The sequence below is a fragment of the Grus americana genome, chromosome 1 (assembly GCF_028858705.1).
Source record: "Grus americana isolate bGruAme1 chromosome 1, bGruAme1.mat, whole genome shotgun sequence".
Taxonomy (NCBI): Eukaryota; Metazoa; Chordata; class Aves; order Gruiformes; family Gruidae; genus Grus; species Grus americana.
Window position 1 is genome coordinate 150,390,745 of NC_072852.1, and position 22,351 is coordinate 150,413,095.

At 44.6% G+C, this 22,351-nt stretch overlaps 1 protein-coding gene across 3 annotated transcripts in view; it reads left to right on the forward strand.

Moving 5' to 3' along the window:
• Nucleotides 1–12,248: 12,248 nt before the first annotated feature.
• The window catches only part of NCK2 (NCK adaptor protein 2), an 83,977-nt gene continuing 73,874 nt past the window's right edge, over nucleotides 12,249–22,351 (forward strand). For 2 of the 3 annotated variants that reach the window (XM_054811951.1, XM_054811966.1), the window contains exon 1: nucleotides 12,249–12,540. The gene's annotated coding sequence lies outside the window, so the exon portion shown is untranslated. Of the gene's footprint in view, nucleotides 12,541–16,361; nucleotides 16,384–22,351 lie in introns of those variants that run through there. The other variant, XM_054811957.1, reaches the window with a different exon arrangement.

The window sequence follows — 22,351 nt, forward strand, 5'->3', positions numbered from 1 at the left end:
GATTCTCCAATCACTCGCAAATCATGAACGTACAGCTTTCTTTTGAGAAGCCATGAAATAGTTTGCAGGAATCGTTTTGAGGTGGCTAAGGATGGCTCACCGCACTCCTGCAGTTATTCAGCAGGGACAATGTGGGGGCAGTGCCTCTACGTGACATTGCTTCAGCTTCCTGATGGTATGACTGCAACTTAATGAGCTGCTTAGGGCTCGACCCAACGAAAGGTTTAAGTGACTAACAAAAGACTTATGTATTATTAAGATGCCTGCATTCAACATTGCAAATCCATACCTTCCTGTTTGACTTCACAAGTCTCTAGACGCTGCCAGCTCTGCGCCTGCACGTGCCCGGGACCGTCCCTGATGCTCTTCTCATGTCTGGGCTTGATCACAACCCAAAAATACAGCGCTTGTTTGCCCTGAGGGCCTGCCACAGCAAGCTTCCTCAGAGCAGGCACACAACGGGAGGATGGATCCACAATGGTTGTGCGGCAGCTTTGGTTATGAATACCTTCCACCTTTGCTGTTGAAGGTAAAGGCAAGATTTATGGGGCCAAAGAAAGGGTGTGTAGTGTCACTGCTTAATGTGTCAGGCACTCACGTGGAAAGGAGGGAGTCACTCAAATGTATACGAAAACAGAGACTGGATGCCCAGCAAAGCAAGTTCGGGCTCCCATCATCCTGGCCAGAGGAGCAGTGGTGGGATCTCTAACAGATCCTCATGCCCCACGTCTCCTGGTGCCAGGCTGCAGGAGTGCTCTGCAGAAGATGTTGGCTGAAGGTGCTGTTTTTCTGACCTTCGACCCAAGGGTTTGTTTCCACAAGTCCTGGGGAATCAAATAACCACTTTGTGACTCCAAAGCTGGAGGTCCCAAGCATCTCTCACACCCTTGCCACCATCCCACTCTGTATCTCACGGTGACACTGGCACTCACGTGTTGGCTTTGTACTTGAACCACCTCAATTCAACAACCCAGAAGAAAACAAAATGAACAACAGCAAAACCTACATAGCTTTATGCCACGCTAGTGAGTCAAAGGAGGGGATCCAGCCACGGCCAGAGCTGGTGTACGCAGGACAGATGTAGGATTAGGAAAGGAGGAGAGAGACGTGCACCCTCTCCCCTTCCTCCTGAGCTCAGCGTTTTGGTGGCTGCATCCACAGGCTCCGTGAGCGCTCTCCAGGGAGCACCATGCCCAGCTCCAGGCTTGGGTCCTGCTTGCACGTAATGAACACCTCTGCTGGTGAAAATATTAGCAGAGATCTGAGGAATGAAGAAGACCAGTATAATTCATTAGAAAAAGATTAATCAGTATGAACATAGGCGGCTGTCCAAATTGTCACATATGGCCTAAATGGTGGCTGCTGGGGATATGTTCATACTAGATACATGCTCTCCTAGCTTTCTCCCAGAGTATAAGCATTTATGATTTAATCTAAGAATTAGCCGTAGGGAAACCACAAATGTCTATTGTCTGAAACAATATTTACATTTGTTTCAGATAATCAATTGTTGTTGGTCAGCAAATAATTCATCTGAATTAAAGAGGACTCAGGCAATACAGGTCAAACGCACACACTTCTGCTCTGCTGCAGGGAAAGAACTGAGACCAAAATATACCTCCAAATGGGACAGGTTGCTTCCTTCTTGGTGTTAGCTCAGCTGATGTATGTAGGCAGCAGGGACCAAGCAGATTTATAGCTTACCAGCTATTGCCCATCGTGACCTTCAGAAGGCAAGGAACTGCCAGGCGAGGGTACATAAGCAGATCATAATTTGACCCAGAGATACACAAAATCAGTACAGCATTCATCTAACAGAGAGAAATTCATTGGCAGATATATTCCCCAAACTGCTTTATTCTGCTTATGCAGAATGTTACCTTTAATTCCATGATATCTGCACGTCTGCAAGTCTATTTTTCCAATATTTAACCAGCACTGATAAAAGACATAAGTAGGAAGCACCTGGGAACTGAAAAGTCAAGTGGATTTGCTATAGGTCTGAATCCTAAATTATAGCAAAAAAGACATGCAGGCCTATTTGAGATAGAAATCCTTTTCTCTGTTTCTGTATTAAAAAGAAAGGAAAAGAGAATGGAAGAGAGAAAGAGAGAAAGGAGAGGGAGAAGGAGAGGGAGAAGGAGAAGGAGAAGGAAAAGGAGAAGGAAAAGGAGAAGGAGAAGGAAAAGAAGAAGGAGAAGGAGAAGGAGAAGGAGAAGGAGAAGGAGAAGGAGAAGGAGAAGGAGAAGGAGAAGGAAAAGGAAAAGGAAAAGGAAAAGGAAAAGGAAAAGGAAAAGGAAAAGGAAAAGGAAAAGGAAAAGGAAAAGGAAAAGGAGAAGGAGAAGGAGAAGGAAAAGGAAGGGGGAAAAAGGAAAGAAAAAAGTCTTTTGAGAGTTAATTCTTCAGTCATTTTCCTCTCTTTTTGAGCTGGCACTCCATGACAGCATTTCCATTATGTGCCGTCTCTGGTGTATTGCTATCAAAGCATACAGAATTTTTCCATTGAGTGGAAAATTGGCAAGGCTTTCTTGTTTACAACTGCAAAGGTAACAACTCTGATAAACTAATGGCCATAATTATGCCACTTTTAGCCAAACTGTGGGAAAAATAACTTTCCGTTCCGTTAGCCTGGTCAGTGCACCTGAACGTGTTATTCTTAAAACCAATACGGATGTGGCTTGTTAGCAGCATCCCCGCTCAGAAAGGGCTGCACTCACTTAGTGACTTACTGGCTTCAGCAAATCATAAAAGGGTTCTCCCTGCAAGTGTAGTTTGAGGATTTTCATTGTAATCGGTGCTCTCAATAGGCTCAGATTTGGCAGAAGGGTCTGAGATAGACTTTATTTCTATACCACAGGTTAGAGGCAGCAAGTGAAGCTCTGTGCTCGAAGGGGACCAGGCGGTTGCAGCCAGCTCAGCAGATTCCCCCTGCAGCCCTTTCAGGCTCCTCCGTGTACTGCTGCTTCTCACCAACCACCCTTGAAAGACCAAGTCAGGTCTAAGACTGAAATATAAACGGGTAGATGCTGCACTGCCGTAGCGATCACGCCATCCCCGCTATAAAGATTCACAGGCAAAGCAGTGTAGTGCAAGCCCAGTTGAGAAAAAAACCTCTGAATGAAACTCTGTTGAAAGTAGACCTAGGCTACTTGGAAGGACTTAAAAAAACCCAGGACCACCGTTATTTCAATGCTTTCCCTTTGTGGATCTCAAAGCACTTTACAAACATTCATCGAGCTTCACCACCACCCTGCAAGGTGTTATAACATTGCTACTTTCCCAAGGGTGGATAAAGCAATTCCTGGGTGCCCACAGGGAGATACGTGGAACTCTCAGAGATACCAAACACCCAGAACTGCTAACCACTGGCATGCATAACTTATGGCCCCAAATAAGCACTATTAAAAGTGCAATTGCAGGCTTATTTTTATTTACCTCCTAGTACAAAAGAGCTTAGGAGCACACATTTTCAAGTGTGGCTCCACAGCTTTGAGAGCAAGAAACTTATTTGCTTGCTTTTTTTGCCTAAAGAAAGCTGAGAGTAAACTATTGAAGTAAAGATGCGATTCGGGCAGTTTGGTCTGTAAGCAAAATAAAGTACAGACCATATTGGATGACTCACGGTGAAATTGCAAGAGCAGATGAAATCAGTGAGAGCTATGAGCTTTTCTGTAAACAATTTCAAAGTTACAGACACCAAAGCACAAGGCAGCACAGCATTAGGCACCCATCAGAGGAGAAGACCATTAAAACACACCACACTGTGATGCGATACACTGCACCAGGCCAAGAACAGTGTGGGGAGACCAGCACAAAGCCCGGTTCACAACCTCTTTAGACCTGCTTGAACAATAACATCTTGACCTAAACACACAATTCATTCCCTCTAGCTTGGATACTTCCCAGGAATTCCCCTCCCGGGAGTATTTTGGTGGAGAGGGCCCAGTGACTTGGAGGTTTGGGACAGGAATGGGGAGAATGCAACCACTCCCCGTTATCATTTTTCCCACCCACCCTCCCACGGTGCAGAGCTTTTCTCCCGCCCTGATGCTTTCGCAGGAGCTCCGAAGCCAGCAGCTGGCAAGGGGAGGCGAGCCAGCTACCGCCATGCTGGAGGGGGCTTTGAGGGGGGCTGCAGAGGACACGGGCCTCGAGCCTTGACCCTCGGCAGGGTTCCCTGTGGTCTGCTGGGAAACTCCTACGGTAAATGAACCTGTTTTGTGGGGTGTGGGCAAAGGAAAACAGTCATTTTCCAGATTGATCTGTGAAAGGACCGTCAGGACCTACCAGTATCAACACAAAGTAAATGAACTGCAATTAAGGTTGCTTACACAACTTGCCCTGGCAGCTGGGGACTTCACCAACCAAATTTAAAATCCCTGGAGAGCAGCAGGATACAGCGGTGTTGAGCACTGCAGAAAACCCTCCAGGAGACAAGGAGGAAAACACCATGTAAACGTTTGTAAGAATTAACTCGTTTCACATAAATTTAAACATCAATGTGTAGGTAATTTAAAACCTAGAACAGAACTGTTTATTAGGTCAAATAGCTCCTTAACGCATTGGATCACTGCATTTTCGTACGGCAGCTGAGCAGCGTGTGGCCGCCTGCTCCCTGTGCCTCCTGCCTGGTGGCAGAGCGTGCATTCACGGCTATGGCGAGCAGTCTCTGCTCAAGAGAGGTTTGGCACTGAAAGAGCTACAATATTTTAAATTGAGAATTTGGGGAACTATGCGGACCCCTGGTCCAGAATAGTCTATTTCTGTCCAGGAGTAGGAATTGCTCCTAATTTTGGCAGACGGCACCGGCTCAGACGCCCGTCCAGACTCCTCTGTTTCACATGTATGCCCATGTAAGTTTGCAGACTACAGATAAACATGCCTTGACTTACATTAATATGACAAAGGTATCTGGCTAATGAGTGTCAAAACTATAAACACAACAGACCCACGCAAAATTTGTTAAAGAAAAAATAGCACCCGATATGTTCCAGCTGAGTGCTGGATTTTTCAGCTAAATCAGAATTGATTTCACTGCTGCAAGTCATAACACTAAAATATACCTGTATACGATGCCCTCCGTGCTTTACATCTACAAATTAGCCCTCCATCATCCCGGTGAACTATTACCATAATCGTATAAAAGATAGGAATGCTAAACTGCCAAAGCTTTACTGACTAAGCTAAAGCTAGATAGCACTCAGATGACAGTGACAGATAGAAAACAAAGGCTGGGAACACTGATTTCTGAATTATTTCTCTTGTCTCTAGACAATACCTGTATGTAATAGAGATCACCTAAAAGAATGGTAGTGGAGCAGATCTGAGGTTAGATATGCTCAGCCATTTGCTGTTACTGTCTTTGCCATAGCCGCTTAAAAATGGATTGCTTTTAAGCTGAAAAAAACCCTACCCAAACCCAAGAAACCCGTAACTGTATTTTGCAACCTGATTTTTTTCCAGCTCTTTTGTCACAACTAAAAAGTTTGTCCCTTAAAATAATTAACTGTACAGAACATGAGTTCTGTTTAAAATACAATCGATATTTAAAATAAATTTTACTTTATCTTGATTTCAGTTAACAACCCATATTTACAATTTTGTATACTTAAAATTGTCTCCATCTCTGATTTAACCGTTCAGTGTTTCCAGATTCTTTTATGTAATATTTGTATTTGACCAGTGATTTTTATATTGCTATCCTGTATTCGGTTTTTCTATTATGTATAATTGTTCAGCTGTTTCAATTATAACTGATGGAGTCACAGGACAATTTCTCTTTCAATCATGTTAGTTCTTTATACTAGCTTTCTTTCAGCTAATTCTAATTTTAATTAGTTAGAACAGCAATTGATTGTACTGATGTACTATTCAATTAATTCCACAGTGGTCACTGAGGTTATTTGCTGAGTGACAGCAAAATACCAGAGTACATTGTATTTTACAATAATTACGTACCAGTTCTACTGGAAACAGTGGTCCATCCTCTTGTATATCCAAATGCTGATTTTAAAGTCACACCTATTTACATATTCTTTTTTAACATATTTCTCATTAGAAAACAAGGATGACTTCACTTGTTAAGTGTAGAGATGATAAGCTCTGTAACATTAAGAAGGAATTTTAGAAATCGACCATACGAAACATCTTGAAGTTAAGTTCTTCATCAGAAGCAGGCGGAGTCTTGGTTTGTTATTGTATGTCCATGGTGTTCTAGCCCTTGTTATTGTAGGTCATGTAGATGCAGGGAAAATTATCTAGTGATCTCTCTACTGTTATGGTCTTTTTCATCTTTTAATTCGAGATGGAAAGGTAAAATACAGGCTACACTTCTGTATTTTCTGAACCAGACAAAGCGGATTTGGCTATGACCCATGTAGATCATAGACGATGTTTGATCTGTGCGGACTGCACATCTGTGTAGACTAAAACCTTGTGTACTGATTGGTAACAGTCTGCATTACCTATTCAAACAGGAAATGTTGCATGATGGTAAACTTCATGCTGGCTTATAATAGCAGAAATCTACTTACAGTGTCTGACCTGATTCAGAATCACCAACCTCAAACATTCAAAAATTCAATCAGGACACCAATCATGAGACTAATGTAAAATCCTGATTTAAAAGCACATCGATTTTTCTGTTATCTACAGGTTTCTAAGTTCACAGGGATCAGGGATCCAGACTTTCCCCAGCAGTCATGAAGGATGAAAACATTGTTTGAAGGTTCAGCTTCTCGCATAGCCTTATGCTTCTTGGAATCGGTGCTCTGAGAGATACCAAATATTTTGTATAACAATGACAATACTGTAATAATTGGCAATACAGTTTCCAAAGGCAGGGCCTATTATTAGTCATCAGTTATTACAAAAGGAATGGGAAGGCTAATAAGGAGCATTTGTTTCCTTCTCTGCAGTCAACTACAGTATTGTTAGCTTGTGAAACTCTGACACCAGCTAGAGCTCTTAAGGGTGAAGTCATCTCACGCGTATAAAGTTGGTAATTAAGGCTGTAGACACACAGTATAGAGCTGAGTAGGAACTTAAACCCGAGTCACGTTACAGGATTGTTGAGTTGCCTTCACTCACAACCTGTGGCTGCTTTTCCAACCTCTTGGTCCAAATCGATGCCACTGTCTCTCTGCTCTGTTTGCCCAAGGTCTTGGGTTGACAGGATCCATCAACGTAACTACAGACCTGCCACAAGTCCCTTTGCCCGCCTCCCCAGACCGTGGCTACCATGCCAAGCTGGGATGGGCCAGAGAAGTCGTCCTGCCCATGCACAGAGATGATGTCCCCAAGGTGGTGGGGGAGACAAGGCTGGTGAGTCCCCAAGGAAGCTGCCATGGAGCTTGACCAGGTTGAGGGCCCACTGGGTTAAGCTTCTCTCCATCATAAAGGATAAATGAGAAATGCTCCTTCCAAGCAACGAAAACGCTGGTCCCCGGGCTTGTGCAATCTGTAAATTGGTCATGCAGCCTACTGGATCTGCAAGTAAAAGAAAACCCTCTCTGTTTCTCTTCTGTTGCCTCTCCCTGCATGTTTTTCTCCATGAGAGGGGAGTATCAGCTTGCAGTCCTGAGCAAAGTCCAATGCGGGTAATTACATTTTGCTGACATAACCCACCTTGGCAGTGGGACGCTACATCCTGCGCCGCTTGCTCTGAACTCTTGCACGACCCTGCCACGTTTCAGTCTCCCTTGAGACAGCTGCACCTCATGGCTGGAAGATGCAACGCCCAGGTCAATGCCTGGGTCTCTGCAGTTTGCAGCACGGCCAGCTCTGGACAGAATTTGGTATTGCAAAATGGAGATTATGCTGCAGAGTCAAGCCATTTAGCAGCAATATTTTGAATTTCAAAACTGTATGAAAGATCAGTTTTAACCTTTGAATAGAGTTCAAAAGATGTCCCTCAGCACACTTTCACTTTTAAATAAACAGGAGAATCAAGGGCCCTGACATTTCCAAAGCCCAAACCACCGGTTTGTTTTCCTTACATAAATACTTCGAATCTCAGCAACTGTCTACAAAAGATAACGATAGAATTTGTCATAATAAAATGCAATCTGCTGATAGATTTAGCTGGCAGTTTTACAGCACCTTTGGGTAGCTGTGGTCCACTGAAGAGAAGAATTTGGATGTATTTTGAGCTCTAAGGACACGTTCTTCCCCCTCAACGTTTTTCGTAAATGTCATTGAAGATGCAGCAGCCATGCAGCAAGTGAGAAAAGCAGCTGCGTTACCATCAGGCTGAATTAGAATCATTGTGCAAATATACTTAAGTGACTCAGCAGTAACTAATTGAGTACTTGGGATCTCTTCTCCCCTGGTAGTGGTCATGTAATTCCCCTTCATCTACATGGTAATCGAGCATATGCTTCAAGCAGAAACTAGATGATCTGGATGGTATGTAGTGATGTAAACCCTTGAAGAAGGAGATTTTTTTTTGAGAGCAAAGACTTTGACGCTCCTTTCAACATTTTAAAATTACCTGAATCGTAAGCTGGGAAATTTTCTGAAAGGTGTTATTAAAATTAACATTTTTTCAGATTAGAGTGAATTAAAAACCACCTTGTTTTTTCTGGAGTACCCAGTGTTTCTTTACCTCTCCATCCGTAGGTGACACAGTATTACAACCCTACATGTATAAATTAATTTTATTACAATATCGGTGCCTTTAAAAGACAGTTTTGAAAAGCAGGAATAGTGATTTTTAAAACAAGTTAATTTAGATTTACGTATATTTTCTCCGCAATGGACTAACATAGAGTGACCAAACACCTTTGCTGTCCACCTCTGAACTGGACAATGCCATTTTCCATATTTTCAAACAACTTTTCAGTCCCTCCTTCTCACATCCCTGCTAAAATGTCTCCCGGTGGCCTTTGGGAGTGGATATTAGCTCATACTCTACATAAAGCAGCTGGTGAGAAAACTTGATGCACCTGGAAAAAGGGTAAGTGTGCAGAATGTGGAAGGAGCCTGCCTGGGATGTGGCAGTTGTGTCCTTGCCACGCTGAGGTGTAAATATATCAAAATGGCTGGATCTGTACAGCTTGGGTCCGTGGCGGAGATTATGGCCGCGTGCCCATCCTGAGGAAGCCACCACTCGGCCGGGCAGGTGGTAAAGCACAAGCAGCATCACATAGGGGACAGAAAATGGGTAGTCATGAAAAAAGAAAAGTGAAGAAAAATAAAGAAATACAAGCCAAAAGACACAATATGGTTTTTTAGCCTTTTGTGCAAGATACGGATGTCAAGACTGCCATTACGTAACTGCAAAAGAAGTCTGTCACACAACATGTGTGACATGTTGTTCGCACGTAACCCTGTTCGAAGCAGCAGCATGAGGCAGGCTGTTTCTTTACCAAAGACGAAGAGACATCTTTCTATTGCTTAATCATTTTTTCTTTTATTTTTATATACAGTTACAGCCTTAGGCTGGGAGAAATATTCATGCTCTTCTCTCCTGTGTATATATTTTCTAAGGACTGCACCACTCATGCATATGCAGAAGTGCATGCTTTGCATATTTACTTTCTTTATACAAAACAGTGTGCCTGCCACATCATGTACTGCTTTCACTTCTGTGCAGATTCCCCCAAATTTATCATCTTCTCATATTTAGAATATAATTCTCACTCAAATCACAAGTAGCCAGCTCTTCTTAATAACAGTTATTCCAGAGATAACAGCTAATTATGAGATTTCAAAAAGCGTACATTAATATTTTAGTAGGCTCAACATTTTGAAATACTACTCAGGGCAACATCTTGGTCTTTTTTGCTGGTGAAACATAAAGATAAGTTCAGCAGACAGGCAGTTAAAACACACTTCAACATACCCTTGCAAACCCTTTCTACATTTTATCCTGTTCATCATAAGCCACAGTTTGGAAAAAAACAGCTTTAATGGCTCGTTTCTTAATGTAATTAAATATTTTTAACAACAGTATGCTTCAGAGTCCTTAAATTAGTCCTTTGCCTGAAGACAATGTATTCGCCCAAATCCCTCCCTAAAACATTCTTCTGTAAATCCTATTAACATTAATCTGCTAAAGCTAGATGTGCTTTATAATTTTTTGCCAGACACCTGGAAAGCTTTGAGATCTACTGCTCACTCGGCGTCTTACAGTGCTGAACACTTCCAGAGGTCTGATTTAGCCTGGAAACCCTGCAGGGTTGTGTCACCTTCCCCTGGACGTCCTCAGCTCAGCGGCGCCGTAGGGAAAACAACAAAGTGGAAGGTTTCTGAAGGATGGGACTAGCAAGGGTGTGGTAGTAAGGGACAAAACCCAGACTGAAACCTAACTGTGTATTATAAATGCAAAGGAGAGGAGGGATAATTCACCTCTCCTTTATCGCTCCCATGGTGCATTCTGTTCCAGGAACAAGAGACTTGTATCTGAAAGTCCTTGGACAACCGATCCTATTTAAATTCAGCGTAAGACTCCACAGGCTGGAGTGAGACCTGACCGCACAGTGAGGTGGAGGCAGCAAGGACCCCAAATATTTCCCAGTTCTAAAAAAGCGCGGTCAGCTTGTTGTTTCAAAAGGGAGATTAACACCTCTCTGAATCGAAGTCAAATGTGTGCGCAAAAAGCCTGGAGAGGAAAGGGGCCTTCTGTTCCTCCCCGAGGCGCACGCAAAGTCTTTCTTGGAAGCAGAGGCCACACTTTCCTTTCAGGTTTATCTCACGGGTATGTGAAAGGTGCTTGGGGCTTCCCAAACCATCAATTAAATGCTGCGAGAATTAGTAAAAGTTAACAAGGGGAAGAGGGAGTTGTTTGAGGATTTCTAACCTGTTTTAAGTAGGAGCATGGAAAGATCTCAGAGTACGCATTTTTTAATCATTAACGAGTTGAAAATCTTTCTTCAAGGTTTTCCCTGCTACTTATAGCTTCATACGGGAAAACAAGACAGCAGGGCTGCTGACTTTATTTTGGATTTGGAAAAGGTGGCGTTGCATAGCCTTGCCTCCCAAGCCAGGAAACGTGTCCTGAAGAGAGACTGAACCAGGATGGGTAACGCGGAGCCTACTCTCTGGAAGCCGCCATGTTGGAAAGGGTTAATAGCTTTATAACGTTTCAGAGCGGCTTCCCCCGCACCACTCGTTTTTACCCCGAACTCTCCGGGTTACTCCAGAGGGACAATCCTTCCACGCTCACCCCCGCCGAGGAACTGCACCCCGGGGCCGGCGGGACCGTGACTGCCCGACGTCGGTGTCCCCGACGACCCTTCCCACGAGAGACCCCGGCCTCAGGGGGGGCCTTCTGCCCACCCTCTTTAACCACTCGTGGGGAAGCCCACCCTTCCCACGAGTGAAGGAACGCAGGGGGCGGCCCGGCCCTGCCCCGTACCCCGGAATGGGGCTCAATTTCCTAAGAAAAGGGCGGCTTGGGGTGGCTTCCGTGCCCGGCGCCCTCTCCTGAGGGAACACCTGGACAGGTACGTACCGAGCCCCGGTAATAAAAATTACCGCCCCACTGGGTTACATGCGGGGCGCTGAGGTTGAAACTCTGCCCCGGGGAGGAAGGGGAGAGGAAAGACGAATAGAGACCGGAACCGAGACCAGCCCGACCCGACCGCCGCTCTGGGGCTGCGGCTGCGGCTGGGGCCGCGGCCGCCCCGCGCGCCCCGGCGTGACGTCACGGCCCGCGGCCAATGGGAGGCGGAGGCGCCCTGATGCCATGGCTGGAAGTTCCCCGGCGGCGGCTCTGTGTCTCCGGTCCGTCGCACCGCCGGGGCAAAGCGCGGAGCGGCCGCTGACCGCTCCGGGGCTCTTCTCCCGGCCCGGCCCCGAAGTCCGCGCACCCTGCCCTCCCCCCCCCCCCGTTTCTTTAAGCGCTCGCCACTACTTTCCCCAGGCGTTTCCGCTCCCAGCGGGGGAGCGTTACCGGGAGTGCCGGGTCTCCCGGGGATTGAGGGGGACGAGTGGTGGTGGTGGTGTGGGGGGGTGCCAGGGCGCCCCCGCCGGGCAGGACCCCCCCTTGCCCCACCCCCCTGGTCCCAGCCCGCAGCCCCGGCGGCGCAGAGGGGAGGGAGCCGCCCGGCCCGGCCTTCCTGCGCTGGGGCGGGGGGAGCGGCGGCCCTCCCGGCGGGCGAGGGGGAGTCCGGGGAGCTCCTCCCGCGCGATCCCGGCAGCGGCAGCGGCAGGAAGGGCAGGGCGGAGGCGGGGGCTGGGGCTGTGCCTGTGCCGGGGGGGCGGGCGGTTGGCGGGGGAGGGGCTGCCGCCGCCGGGCGCAGCAGGCTGAGGGGAGGCAGGGAGCGGAGCCGCCGCCGCCGAGGGCCGGGGCCTTGGACGCGTCCGGCGCGGAGCGGAGGAAGAGGAGGAAGGGGAAGGGGGGGAGCCAGCCGGCCCCTCTCGGAGGACGCGGCCCGCATCCGCCCGGGGAAGGGCAGAGGGAAGCAGAGGGGGGAGCGAGCGGGCGCCGCCGCCGCGGAGGAGACAAAGAAGCGGAGCCCGCCTGGGCTGGGAGCCTCCCCACCGCCGCAACCGCCGCCCGCCCCGCTCCGCTCCCCGCTGGCCGGCCGGTCGGAGGTAAGCGCGGCCGCAGGCGGGACGAGGATGGGGCTGGGGCCCGCCGTAAACTTGTGGCGGCCGCGGGGGGCGACCGCTGGGGGCGGCGCGGGGGAAGGGCCGCCGGTAGCGGGGGGAGGGGCGGGTGTCACCTGGGCGGGGAGGCCCCGTCGCCGCCCCGAGGGGGGGCCGGTACCTGCCGTAGGCGGCACGGGGGGTCGGGAGGGGGGTCGGTGTTTGTGTGCCACGTCCAGGTGCGGGGGGGGGGGGGGGTTATCGGGGACGGCTCCTCCTCATCCTCCCGAGTTGCTGCTTGTGAGTGAGTGTGTGACAGCCGCTGCTTTGTGCCACCCGCCGTCCTGCCGGGGGCAGCGGCGGGCCGGGACGCCCCCCTCACCTACCCCCACCCCGCGGGGCTCCGCGGCGGGAGAATAGAGGCGGCGTATCCAGCGGGCGCGGGGGCAGCCAGCGGGCCCGGCGGCGGGGGAAGGCGGGCAGCGCCTCCCGGCCGGAGCGCGGCGCAACCGGAAAGTTTCCCGGGCGGGAGCGCCCTCGGTGCGGAGCGCCGCCACCCCGTGCGGGGACCGGCCGGCTGCGTTCACACCGGGCTGCGGCCGGGGGTACGGCTCCCGGGCCCCCTGCTCCTTCTTTCTTTCCGTTCCCGACTTTCGACTTTGTGAGAGCTGAAGCTGGGGGTTTTCTAGAGGAGCGCGGTGCAATATGCCCCCGGCCGATGCCAATGTAGGTAAAGGACATAAAGCTAAAAGAAACCCAAACCAACAAACCAATAAGGTGAAATTATACCTCGTGTACTGACTGCTCGGTAAAGCGCATCCCTGGGTGTTTTGGGAAGAAAATTACTTCAGTTTATAAGTATTTTCATCCTGGTTTTAGTCAAAAATGTGCCCACACTAACAGATACCCCTTGCTGGCAGGCTGGGCACCGTGGCCCACCTCAAATAAAGTTGTCAGATGGGGATTCAGGTTTGTAATTCAGGTCTGACCTGCCGCTGGCTAATCGTGAGTGCCTCTCCACTCTCCTTCTGACGCTAACATCTTCCACTGTTGCTTTTTTTACAGTGCATGTGGCCCTCTGCATGTACCAGGGTTATTCCGTGAATTCCATATAGCATTTAACTCAGAACTGTCTCGTTATTTTGTTACTTTAAAACTTGAATGCTGACTGAACCTCCGCAAGAATTTAAAGCGTTCTTTAGCTGAACCGCTTCTCTTCCCCTTGCTGTGAAGCAATATTTGTTTCTGAGGAGCATACCGCTGCTGTGGTAGTGGCTCAACGCAGGAGAATTAGACTTCTCTTTCATGAAACGTGGTAGTGCCCTTTGTAAAAACAGTTTTTCATGGCCTAACCATGCGTGGTTTGTATCATCGAGAGTTCGGACTGGTAACTTAATATGGAGGAATTTGAAAGGGCTCACTGGGTAGGAGCTGATGAAGAATTTCTGTTTGAAAGTACTTGTTTTGCCACTGCTTTTTAGGAATCTGAAGCAGTCAGCACCATGTAGATGATGTTAATAGTACTGTGTTCTCATTTTTAGGATTATAACTTCTGAAGTAAAATAACATTGCTTCTTAGAAATAGTGATTTCACAACTCTGGAAATTTAAATCCTCTGTCTGACCCAAGTCAGTTTAAGCAGTTAAGCATATCTCTTTGTAACTGACTTGCTTCTTGAGACTTTGGCAGAAGGTGTCACTTTTGGGAACAGTGAATAAATGTAGAGATAGAAGGCACTTGTATCACGGAGATCAAGATTGTAATTAGCAAATATTTTTATATAGGCCATGAAACAGATACAGACTCTTTTTGATGTTAGCTCTCGTTGCTGTTGCTCTGTCATTGCAATGTTAGCTGTTGTATTGGCCTTTTCCTTCTACCAGATGACATTTCTGATTGCTGTTGTGATATAATGATACACAAAATTTCTTTTGCTATATTAACCCAAAATAAACAGAGTTAATCCTTGATTGTCTGGATGGTCCTTCTTATTACATCCTTGCTACTGAATATATGATAAATTCAAAACTTCAGCCTTTGGCTTGTTACTGCAGTGGAAAGGGAACTTATTATCTCCCCTTCCTCTCTCTTCTTCTATGGTTTCCTGGCTAGCTGTGGGAGCATAAGGAAAGGTATTTGCTCTCTTACGTGTCACCTCGCATCTACTGTCAGCTAAAGAAGAGGGACAAGGTCAGCAGCATCTGTTTCTTTTTCAGCCTTTCTTTTTCGGAGCTTGTGTTGCCGTTGTAGGTTACTCCTTTGTGGTGCTCGGGGCTTTCCTGGGTAGAAACTCTAACAGTACCGACTCAAAGTGATGCCTGGATAGCTTTGTTTGCTGGTCATGGTCTTGAGCAGCAGCAAAACTACCCAGATTATCTGTGTTTTTCATGCTCCTTGAGCATAAAAGCTGCTTCCAGACTCATGGAGACAGGTGTTGGATCAATTTACTTGCCGCAGGTTTGAAATCAAAACCAAGGCATCTTTGAATCCGAAGCGTATGTTCTAGAAAATATTTCCTGTTTGCATAGAGGGACTGATGGTTCCTAGCCGTGGGTATTCCCCCCTTACCCTCTGCTGTGTGTTTTGAGGAAGGGGGGTTGCTGATGGGGATTAGAGATGTTTGAGGGAGCTTGTAGATAGCTGAACACTGAAACCAGATGCTACTGTGTTTCAGTTGGTTTATTACCTGGGGTAAGGTGCCGGGCGCTGGACACCCTGCTCCCCTGAAGTAGGTCATCGGGCATGTTGAAGAGGCGGAGAGTTGAGGCGCTCTGCAGGAAAGCTGCTTTCTACTTCTACTGAAATAATAAACTTACAGGCAATACGCTTTATCCGTGCATTTACTAGGTATACAGAAATGCTGCAGAACAATAGTTTCCCCAGAGTGAAAGTTAGGAATCCTTCTTAGTTCCTGGGAGTGGAAGACCTTCGGAGAGAGCCGGGATGGTGTTTGTAATGTGGGAAATAGCATTGTTTCTTCTTCCTAAAGTGTGTGAGGCCTGTGCTCTTCATTTAACCAGTGCACCCTTGTCCAGTCTTCTGAAAAATGTACTACATGAGATCCTGGTGACTTACACCTTTTGAAAAATGACTTTCCTGTTTGTTTTGCTTTGCAAATTTATGAATATTGGTCTGGGTATCCTAAGCTCATTTCTGTTTTAGGTAGTGCCATTAAAATTTTTCTTGCAGATTCAATTAGGCCCATTAGTTTCTTCATAATAACGTAGTCGTCGGTGTTCTGCCCAATTAAACTGTTGCTCTGTTCAGTGATGGGTTAAGTAATTCTTTCAGGTGTTAAGTTGTTTTTTTTTTCTTGGAGTAATCTTTTTTCCCCATCATAAGGATTCTTAATTGTTTCATAAATGCTAATGAAATGAGTAAATTGGAAGTGCATTGAAATATGAAATATATATTTTTATATTCCATTAAATATATGTGACACAACAAATGAATTTTTCTCACCATTAATGAAGTGAGTTCATATTTTAAAACCAGCATAAATAACTTTGTGTGCAGTGAGGTGGCCTGGCAGTTTGTTTCTAAGCTTTAATAGAATATTGTAAATTTTAAGAATTCAGGTGCAGAGCAATAAATCTCGATTAGAGAATAGCAACCCGTTGCATTTTAAATTATTGCAGCTATGGACAATAATCTGATGTCAGTAAAGTTTTAGAAATGCTCATGCTGAGAAAAACATGTGTTAGAGTGGAAGCTCAGACATGCTGGTATAGCCAATATTTGTTCAAAGACGTAGAAACAAACTTCGTGGCTTAGAGGCTTTTTTCTTCTGTAGGTTTGTTGTGCTGGTTTTGGACCTGATCTCATTAACAAGTATTAATACGGTGACATGTAAGTAATATTGATTATTCTGTGAAGCAGACAGTGGGGTGAACATGCTGGGACTCTTGGTAAATGCCTGAATTCTCAAAAATGTTGCTTTCTCTTACAACCACGACAAAATACAGATGTAAAATAAAATGCAATACAGGTGTGTTTTTAATCTAAGCTGAAGAAACCTGATCCAGTTTTCCTCAACTCATCTAAGTTATTGTCTGCAGAGTACACACAACTGTAGAAATAGATGCAAAACCAGGTCGCGAGTTATACCACAGAGTACAGCTGAAACTTATCGGACAAAACCTGGTATATTTAGTATGTTTACAAAATTAGGTGGTAACCCTCTTGGGCAACCTCCTTTTTTAACTTTTTTTTTTTTTAAGCAAATGATATATAAAATTTGTTTCCAAGAAGATTTTTAATTTAAAAAAAAAGAAAAGTATATTTAGATGGTAACTCATTACCGTCATGTTTCAGCAGGTTGTGCTGTTTTGATAGGTAGGGCACTTTCTTCTTCTGGTGCTTCAGCAGGTGTCTAACGTGTGGTCCTTGGAGGCGGTGAGGAGAACGTTTGCTGTGCCAGGGCTGGGCTGTTTAGCCAAAATGGATCAGTAACCAAGAAGAAATGAGCAGGCATTCAGATTATTACTTCTTTGTTAGAAAGGCAGATTTTAGCCTTCTGAGCCATATAAAGTGTCTGAGTTCTAGCAATGGTCAGAGTATTTGTGAGAGCCTTAATAAGGAGAAGTGACAGGGGTGTGAAAGCAGATACCGAAGTTTAGTGAGTGGGTAGAGGCTGTGGATGCTCTTCCTGACGCAGGTGAACTGGGTCACGTCCTCCTATGGTGTGAGAGGCTGCTTTTAGTTGAGTGCCGTCTCTCGGCGGTCCTTCCCTACAGGTTACACTGGATCCAGCTCCGTGCAAGCACAGAGGAGCTGTCAGACCCTGCAGGAGAATGGGAGGAGGGTTAGCAAAAGCAAGTGCTTTCTGCTCGTGCTGGGCTGAGATTTCGGGTTCTGCTAGCAGTGCAGGATTTAAAAAAAAATATGCTTTTTTTCTTTAAGAAAATAAAAGTAAGCTGTTCAAAAAAATAATCAATTTATCTTCTGATTTAACTATATTGCCCTTATTTATATTATTTTCTAAAAGTCATTAAGCACTGTTTTAGAACCTTTCCTTCAAAATGAGAATAGATCCTTGCAGAGTGTGAATGTTTAGAAAGAAAATAATAGTTTTCATTAAGCATACAAACTATACATAAAATATATTGGCATTTTTTTAATTCCTCCTTCTTGTCAAATTTAAGTTGGCTGAAATAATCCTTTTTGTATACCAGTTAAATATTTAGTTAACTATTTAGTAAAATAAAGCAGTTCATGAGTAGTCCCTTTGCAGGTTTAGGAGAGAAGAGGAACACTGAATCGTGGTAAAAAGTACTCCACATATGGAGAGTGAAACTGGTGTATTACTCTGAATTTCTTTAGGGCATTCTGGACTGATAAAACATTTCAAGGAACAACAATAAATTAAGCCTCCAGTTTAGCAAGCCCTGGCAGTGATACTGGAGGAGAGGAGTCCCAAGCATCGATCGGACTGACCTCTTGGTTTTAATGCAACAGGAGCGTAGCGTGGCTGCAAGGTTTTTCCTTCCTGTTCTTACAATAGCAGTGTATTCATCACACTTGTTTTCTCCCACATCCCTTGTGTGTCAGACTTGGCTCCCAGTGCCATCCTGGGCTACTGCTGTTCCAAGGGAGTTGACTTCTTAGCTGACATCCTAATGATGTTTTTGATGACGACAGGGACAGCATTTTTCAAACTTTTAGTGCAGAAGGAGAGATACATGGCTGTATGATATGTTCTCAGGCTGAATTTTGATAGCTGTGTGACAACAAATCACACGTTCATTTCCCTGAATGGATGGTGTCCCTCCAGACACACACAGAGTGTTATCAAATTTGACAGATCTTGAATGATGACATGTCAAGGATTCTGGATTCCACCACAGGGTACTTGGGCTGCTGCAAATGCACACTGCCACCTGGCTTAGCAAAACTTACTGTAGGCTTTTTCTTGGTTTTGAGTTCAGGTGGAAAAAGAAGTGCCCTTTGGGGTTTTGTTTGTTTTGTTTTAAATAAATTTAGTGTTTGTTGAAAAATTAATTGGTGATTTTAGATTGGAAGTTTGTTTGCTAGATCAGCAGAAGGAAAAAAAGGTATTTGGACTTCATCCAGTCACTTTAATGATCTGTATGTTTCAGATGCTTTCAGTGTTTTTATTAAGAACTTCAACAAAAACAGAAGGGCAAGTGTTGAGTATTCTTTAGGTCAGAAGCAGGCACTTTATGCACTGGCTTTTCATTTTGGGTTAGTGTTACCAGTCAGTGATTACACAAACTCCCCACGTTAGTCCTGCTGAGGAGGGCAGGGGCGGGAGCTGACACCTGTATAGATGGGCTGCGAACCCGGGCAGTGCCACAGATGGTTTGTTTGGCTTATTTATAGCCTTGCCTCTTGTTTATTCGTAAAGTTGCAATTTCAGTTGGACAGCTGTTTCTGGTTTAACCAGACTGCAGAAGTCTTGTAAAATTGGATAAAAACCTGTAAATACTGATTTTTGTGTGTTTTATATGAGAATGTTATGCTGGGTTATGGTCCTTCAGTATCTAGTGCTCTGGTAATTCTGACTCAGATGATCTGCAAACAGCAGTTTTAGATGAGTGGCATTGTATTTATTTATTTGGAGTTGTGAATTATTTTTGTTAGCAATACTGTCTGGCTATATCTGTAGCAAGTTAATTAAAAATTGGTATCATTTAGCTGCTGGAAAAAAAGGTGCCGTGTTTGTAGCTTCCTACCAGAACTCCTTGAAATCCTGTGGATGTATCAACTTTGGAAATGTAAGTTAAGACATAGCGTTTTTCCCAGCAAGTATTGAAATTTTGTAAAAGTCCCTGCTATTTCTGCAGCTTTGTGGTTTTAATTAAGAATGTTTTTGTTCCAGTTGTAGAAGAAATTGGCTATGGTATATCTTGCTTAAATGTGTTTTCCTTTAATCATTGCACATTGAATACAAAAATATGTAGATGGCATTTATAGGTATAAAGACATATATTTTTACATCAAAAAAGACTGTAAGTCATTTAGAATATAAACATATCGAGCTTCACCTTTTCTGTCTTCCTGAAAAAAGATTTTTAAAAAAATTGATGATCAATCTCCTTCCTTTACATTTTCCAGTCTGTAGGCAGTCTTTCTGCTAGTGCTGCAGGGATAATATGGAAATAATTGTATTGTGGACTATTCATAAATTCACACTGTTTTGGATTCCATTTAATTCAAGTAGAGAAAGAAATTAATGCTGATATCCCAAATAATTAATGCTATAATAAAGGATCTGCCTTCCACTTGACACTGAATGACTTATGTTCTGTTGCATCAAAAGACTTAAATCATTTTGAGCATTCAGTATTAAAATTCTAGTTCATGAATATTAGAAATTTAATCAGATAGTAAGGACTATGTGGATTGTATGGGGTTTAAACACGGGTAATAATAAAGCTTGTGTTTAGCACAAGTATCAAAATATGACACATCATTTTTATGAGGTCTGAGGCTCTTAAGGGATGCATGGGGAATCGTAATGAACTGAAATGTTATAGACCTCCTGTGACAAAAAACTATTAAAGTCTGTGTAATGTTGTTATTGCAGCGATGTGTGTCTTCTGCTGTTAGGCCTGTCTTGTAATACTGATGTATTCCTTTAGGATCTTTTCCGGTTTTGCTGCCAGGAGATCCTGGATGTTTTATTTTGTTCAGATATTCCTTTTGCCTCTCTGGAACGTCAGCGTTGTGGTTTTAGCAAAGTGTTTGTTCTTTGTTTGGTATGCCAACTTTTCCTGCTGTTGCTGCGGCCCTGTGAAAATGCAAGTGTGTGCTTAGTGGTGCTAGTGGTCCTACTGGAATGAACGTCTCTTATTTACAAAACACGAAGCTGAGCCATAAGTACGTCTTCTCAAGACAAGAACCATAATTACATTGCAGGTCAACTCTTTTTTAGTTATACGTTCTTTAACTTGTCATGACGTGTATGTTAAATTACATGCTGAACTTCTACTCGCAGTGTCACATAGCCGGCTTATGTTTACAGACGGACTTTACACTTATACACTATTATGTTACTCTATCAGCAGTCCCATAAAGTCAGTGGGACTGCTAGTAGTTTAACGTTGTTTAATTAATGATAATACTGAGATGCTGAAGAACAGGGATGGATCAGGTAGTACCTGATATAATAATGCCTGCTTAAGTTGATGGAAAAAGGAAGTTAGTTCCTCATGGGGAAAACAAGGAATGGTTTAGTTTGGTGTTTAATTTTAAAATATGGAAACCTACAATTTAAAAATGAAAACCAGACTGTATGAAAGCAGAAAAAAGGAAAAAATAAAATGCGATGCATGAAAAGCCCTTAAATGCATTGAGGGTTATAATATCTGTTTTGGAGGAATTGAGGTTTGAAGATAGGTATATTAATGCAGAACATGGAAAGAAACTATTTTAAAATTGTTTTTAAAAATAATTTTTGAACAATTTTAAAACTCTCTCTCCCCCACCATGTTTTAACTATAATACATTGTTTAATGGTGCAACTAGACTTATTTTCAACATTTTATGATAAAAGTATTTTCAGCTTGCCCTTATAATTTATCTATTCTGTTCTTTGATTTTTTTTTTTCTTCTTTCTGAATGGACAATTTTAGCAGTTAAGTAGTTGGTCATTTGGATTCCTTTGAGATAATATAAGCGACGTACTTGTGGTTAAAAGAAGATATCGTACATAACTGCAATCTGAATTAATGGACATTGCCTTACTCTTCTGCAGCAATGGCATACATACCATTATTAAGTGTACATAGCACTAGAAGCGGCTTGGTATTCAGTAGATTATACTGTGCTTGCTAAGCAGGTAGTAAAATTTTAAGTGTTTCATTCTTAAAGATAGCAATCCTGAGTCTGCCAGTGAATCATGAATGCAGGTGAGTCAGGGTGAGAAGATAATTTTTCTGGTGGTTGAGGTAGAGCACCTGTTGATACATTATCAAGTCACTTCACAGCAAAATCTAGGAGGAGTCTATATAGACCCTAGATCAGCAAGATAATAATCAACTAACCTTTGATTGTAAAGCCTTTTTCTTACTGATTGTGTGGAGAACAGCTTGGCATTGCTAATTCCAGGTGCGTTTGGCAGTTTAGAGATTGTTTTTCAATACATGAACCGAACGTGTTTGGCAAAGGAGCTGGTAAGTACTGAGGGAAAGGCTGTGTGTCCCCCAGGTCTCCCGTGGCCCACAGCCGCGTGGGAAGATGTTGGTAAAAGTGCAGGGCTCATAAACTGTGAGCAGCTCAAAAAAAATCAGGTGTTGACTTTCAAGCCCCAGCCCTCAGGCAGAGCTGTCCTGCCTGCAGGCGAGCCCGTCCCGTGTCTGCCTGGGCAGTGCAGGCAGCCCAGAGCTGTCACCTCCTCCGCCACCACACTGGTCGGCTCTGCCTGCCCGCTGCCTGCCTGCCTGCCTGGCAGCAGCCCTTGCCTCTCACTTCTGCCCCTTTTTCCTAGGACCGGCTTTTTGAACGTGAGGGATGTGCCCATCTTGCAAGATGCCACCCCGGTGTTAAGCAGCTGGATTTCAGTGGGTTGTTTAAATTGCTGACACCATCCTAAAATTGTGGTGCCTGCTAGATGTAAGAAAAGCCCAACAAACCCAACCCCAAATAACCCAACAACAAACAAAACCCCAAACCCAATAAGAATACTTGCACCTGGTATCAATATAATTCATGGTTTCAGTGCTTGTATAGATGTGCCCTTAGATTTTCTTAGGGAAATACCATTTTATTTTACAAAGCTTGTGAATATTTGATCTTCATTCTAGAAAAACTTTAATTTAGTTGGTGCATACCATGACTGGTTTGTTCCTAAACA